Below are 5,435 nucleotides of genomic sequence, written 5' to 3' on the forward strand. Positions count from 1 at the left end.
GACCCCACGCACACACTTCAGTTAAGTAGGTGGAGAGTTTGGATTATTAAAAGGACACGTTGGAGGCTGAGCAGAGAGGGTGAAGGAGCATTTTCGGTGCTTTATGAACTGAAATGACTTTATGAACCCCAAGGCAGTGATACTTGGATTGATCTAAATCAGCATGGATGGAATGGAAGTGGGAATGAGAGTTGATTTACTGCACGCTCAGTAGTTTGGATGTTGTGCTGTTTTTTGTTTCATATGTAATAAGCCCCTTTCATTTCTTTCACATAACTTATTGGGGGAGGTACCATTATTTCTGATTTTATAGACAAGGAGGCTGACAAAGAACCATCCTGGTGTCACAGGGTCAATTCATACCTAGAAAAGATGGTTAAAAAAACATTAGAACGTTAGAAGAACGTTAATGAAGCTCCAAGGCCTTTTAAAAATGTGAGACTTTAGCCTTGAGAGGCAACTGTTCTGCCTTGTAGGTTTGTGGGGTCTGCCTTTTAGGTTAGGGTTCTTTTAGGTTTGTGTATCCAGCATATAAAGTTGTGCCTGACCCATAGCAAGGGGTCAATAAATACTGTCTGAATGAACAGACAAGCCTGGGTTCAAATCATTGCTCCTCAACTGCATAGTTGTGATGATCTGTCCTCAACACACTCCCTGCTCTCTTTGGAAGCAACCCTGGCTTTTATTCCCCCTATGATCCTGGAGTTTGGGGAGGTTAGAGACATCCCTGGTTCCAAAGGGCACACAACTGGCACTGTATCCGTTGAGCACAGCTGAGGGTGGTGGGAGGCCCAGTTAGGGCCACTGAGCCTGGAGTTTGCTGAGGGATTCTGGGAAAGGAGATTTTTCTCCCTTCCTTTCTGGACCCATGGTGTATGGATAGCACTGCTGCAGCCATCTTGCTGCCCTAAGTGGCAGACCCTTGATGATGAGGCAGACAGGAAAGCTGGGAAGAAATCAGTCTCTTGATAACTATGTTCGGAGTCAAATCATCCCTCAAGTTTGGACTTTTCAGTTTCAAGAGCCAGGAAATCCCTTTTATCTTTTATACTATTTAAAATTGGGCATAAACATAAAGCTATTTGCAACTTGACTAGTGTGGCTTAAGCATTAGCAGGGTGGCTGTGGCAAGTGAGTTACCTCTTTGGGACTCAGCTGCCTCCTCTGTAGAATAGGGGCAATGGTCAAATCCATCTCCTTGGGCTGACGTGAGGAGCGAAGGAAACAATGCACGCTAAGTGCTTCATATGGGGCCAAGCACGAAGTAGCATCCAGAAAGCATTAGGAAAGCAGAATCATTCTTTGACATTTTACATCTACAGCAGCTTCCTTATTTGCCAACAATTCCTCCAATGACTGGCTTTTAAACTTGGAAGAAGTGTATTGACAAATTGGTGGGATTTGTCACCAAATTGCATGGGCATCTTCTGAAGATGAGCCCAGTGGTTTAAGCAGCCAAGGAGCCAGTGGTCCCATGTGCAGCGTGAAGTCCGTCCGGGGAGGACGGGCACATCTGGTCACACAGGCAGAGTCCTTGGCAGCTCTGACGACAGGCTTGACTTAAGGATCTTTAAGTCTGTAAACACAGGATTGATCTTTTCCCTCATTGTCAATGTTGTTCTCTGGCGCAGGATCTTAACAGCATTTGTTTGCCATGAGAGGCTGTGTGACTTGGAGCCAGTCGATCTACAGTGACAGCAAAGCAGTTGTGACTGTAATGCACTGACACCAAAAACACTTTTTTTCCCGTCTCTCGGCCTTAGCAGGATCATCTGAGCCACTACCAGTTCAGAGTGAGCTGGGCTGCTTTTCCGGGAGGACAGTTGGGGACCTGACTTTTGAGGAGATTCTGAGGTTTACCGAAGGAGCAAACCTTATGGGGTCAGACAGTGTCTTGTGAAATCTGAGCTCTGCCTTCTCTGTCCCTCAGTTATTGCCTCTGTAAAATGGGGGTGTGGACACTGTGGACATTAAATGGTAGTGTATCAAGGAGGCACCATCTGGAGCATTTGCCCAGCCTGCAATGATGCCATTTGTCTGAGAAGGTTGTAGGGATCATTTCTCGTTTGGATCTCAGCCCTCTTCCCAGCTCAGCCATCAGCCATCTGGAATTGTGGGAGAGGTCAGACGGCTGCAAAGGCTCTATGTGGAATTGGAACTAAATATGCGTATTAGTGTTTAATGGAAGACTGCAGGATGCTTGCAGAGTCTACAGAAGGCACGGGTAAGGTAGCTCTTGGAGTCTGGAAATGAGAACTGGGCAGTGGATGCTTCAAAGGTTGAGTTGGACGGACAGAACCGTGACCAGTGTCTAGCACCTGGGATTCTCCACTGAAGTCACATTCTCAGGAAAGAGTTGGATTGGCCCAACTCCAGTCATGTGCCACCCCTCAGCTGCCCGGGAGGGATGGGTGGCCTGAGGGATGGGTGGCCTGAGGGATAGTCCCACCAAAAACACCTGGGGAGGAAGTTTCTCAAAAGAAGTAATGTGGAGGAGCTCTTCCCAAAGGAAGGAGGGGGGATTCTGAGAAGGCAGGAAGAACTGAGGCCATGAGCACAAACAGAGGATGAAGCAGAGGTCAAGGCCATGTGACCAGAGAGAGGAGAGAGCTGGAGCAAGACATGTATGCACACACACGTGCACACGTGGACACTCACATATACACACTTACATGTACGCACACGCACACACGAGCTATGGAGAGTGGTTGCATGGATTCCTTACTGTGATGGATTACATTTTCTGAAAATGGCCACAAAAAAATTTTCTGGTCCCATGTCCTCATCTGGAACCTTACCTTGCCATCCCCCATCAGGAGATGGTGTTGAGTCCTTCCCTTGATCAGGCAGGCCTTTGTGACTGTGTGAGCTCAGGCTAAATGGTGTTACATGGCTGCCAAGGTTGACCTATAAAAGGAGATACAGCCGGTGCTGCTCTCTAGCTGTGCATGTCCCTGGAGCCCAGTCTGTGCTGCAAGCAAAGCCCAGCTCCAGCTGAGCCACCCCACAGCAACACGTGCCCAGTAGCCAGTTGTGTGAGTGGCTTGTGTGAACCACCATGGTCCCAGGTTGGCATGGCTTGGAGAGAAATGAGCCTACCCTGCCATGCCCCATCCAAACTGCAGATGTGTGGGCAAAATAAATGATTGTTGTCATGCTAACCTACTAAGTTTGTAGTGGTTTGCTATGCAGCAAGACAGAGTTCTTACTCATTACTTTCCAAGTCCTTGCTGTGGTCCTGCCCCAAGGCTCTAGGGAATAGCCTAGTGCTGGCAATAACTCCTTTTTAATTTATGTCTGACCTGGGTTTGCCACTTACTGCTAATGGAACCTTGAAAATAGGGCCCCTCGGCTGGGCACGATGGCTCATGCCTGTAATCCCAGCACTTTGGGAGGCTGAGGTGGGCACATCATGAGGTCAGGAGTTTGAGACCAGCCTGGCCAACGTGGTGAAACCTTGTCTCTACTAAACATACAAAAATGACCCGTGAGTGGTGGCAGGTACCTGTAATCCCAGCTACTCAGGAGGCTGAGGCAGGAGAATTGCTTGAACTCGGGAGGCAGAGGTTGCAGTGAGCTGAGACCATGCCATCACGCCATTGCACTCTAGCCTGGGCAACGAGACTCCATCTCAAAAAAAAAAAAAAAAAAAAAGAAAAGGCCCCTCAAGGCCTTACATAGTGACGCTGCCTCAATGAACTCACCACAGTCCTGAGGCTGACTTTGTCCTGATTTCTGAGAAGGGGGTCCATTGGCCAGGGAGAGTCACAGGAACAAGCTCACAAGGCTGTACTCCAGAACGGGTGTTGGTTCATCTATAGCCAGAACCAACTTCCTAGGGACTAAGCAGTGTGGGTTCATGTGTTCTCTATGTGAGCAGTGCAGGTGGCTATAAGAGCGTGGGCCAGAACAAGGAAGCACAGTAGATGGCATGATCCCAGTGTCCAGGGGCACAAGTTGACAGGGCCTGAAGGATCTGTGTTCTCAGGAAGGAACATGGTCACCAGGGAGACCAGATACCCCACAGTGAGTCTGGTGACCACAGTCCCTTCCCACCAGCCCTGCCCACATTTGCCCCTGTGAATTATCCCACCCCTTTTTTTGGGCGTTTCCATATTCTGCTGGTGGATATTTTAATTTGTTCCCCTCGTGGGCTGGGAGCCTCTTTTCTTTTAAAGGTGACATTGTATAGGTATGTTCTGAGTCTTACTGACTTTTAACTCTCAGGGACACTGTTATTTCTCTGCTTCTAAGCTGGTTTTATAAATTACTGTGTAGGAAGTGCCTAGCACATGGTACATGTCTTAGTTTGGATTCCCCAAGAAGTCGATCTGAAGCAGATATTTGGTACAAGTCATTGATTTGCTAGGCATAGGGGTGTGGGGAATTGGGATGGGTGAGGAGTAGATTACCCAGGCTGCTACCACTGTAGGTGACTGGATCCTCATTATGCTGTGCAGCTCCTCATTGAACAGCATAGAACACGTGCTTCAGAATTATTCCCCCTGGTGCTGGGAGCTTGTGGGAACTGTGGAATTTACACACAACTCCTGAGAGTTGAGGGCTGCTGGGGAGGATGTCATTGTCTGGCAAGAGGGGCAGAGAAGATGTTCTTCCACTGGCCTGGAAAAAAGCCCTTAGGCATTTGGAAATCAGCTGGAGCCCCCTGAAAAGAGAAGTACCAGGCCTCAGACAGGCACTGAAGGTGTCAATCATAGCAGGCATTGTAAGTGTCTGCACAAGCAGTTTCTGGAGGATCGGGCACGTTCAGTGTCCTTCACAAGCAACCCCGTGGTGACCTTGGGCATAGCCTTGGAGGTGGGTATTCCTATGGACTCAACCGTGCAGGCCAATTGTAGATCTGAGTAGAAAGGGTCTATGAACCTCATTAAGCCATGGGTACTCGGAGCTGATGACACAAAGGAAAGGTAAGATGTATGATCCCTGCTCTCGATGAGCTGAACTTCGAGCTGAGGGCATGACAGTTATAAACACGAGGCTCTTAGGGAATGATGGCCTTGTAAAATGGCCTGTGGTGCTTTGTTTACTAGGAATGCCATTCTCTGGACATGCAAATCAAAACCCCAATGAGGTGCCACTCTGCAATCTTAGGGTACCTAGAAGCAAAAAATGGAAAATAACAAATGTTGGTGAGAATGTGGGGAAATTGGAACCCTTGTACATTGCTGATGGGAATGTAAAATGCTTGAGTCACTGTAAAAAACTGTATGATGGCCAGGCACGGTGGCTTAAGCCTGTAATCCCAGCACTTTGGGAGGCCGAGATGGGCGGATCACGAGGTCAGGAGATCGAGACCATCCTGGCTAACATGGTGAAACCCCGTCTCTACTAAAAATACAAAAAACTAGCCGGGCGAGGTGGCGGGCGCCTGTAGTCCCAGCTACTCAGGAGGCTGAGGCAGGAGAATGGCATGA

The sequence above is a fragment of the Rhinopithecus bieti genome, unplaced genomic scaffold, assembly GCF_001698545.2.
Source record: "Rhinopithecus bieti isolate Rb0 unplaced genomic scaffold, ASM169854v2 scaffold_49371, whole genome shotgun sequence".
Taxonomy (NCBI): Eukaryota; Metazoa; Chordata; class Mammalia; order Primates; family Cercopithecidae; genus Rhinopithecus; species Rhinopithecus bieti.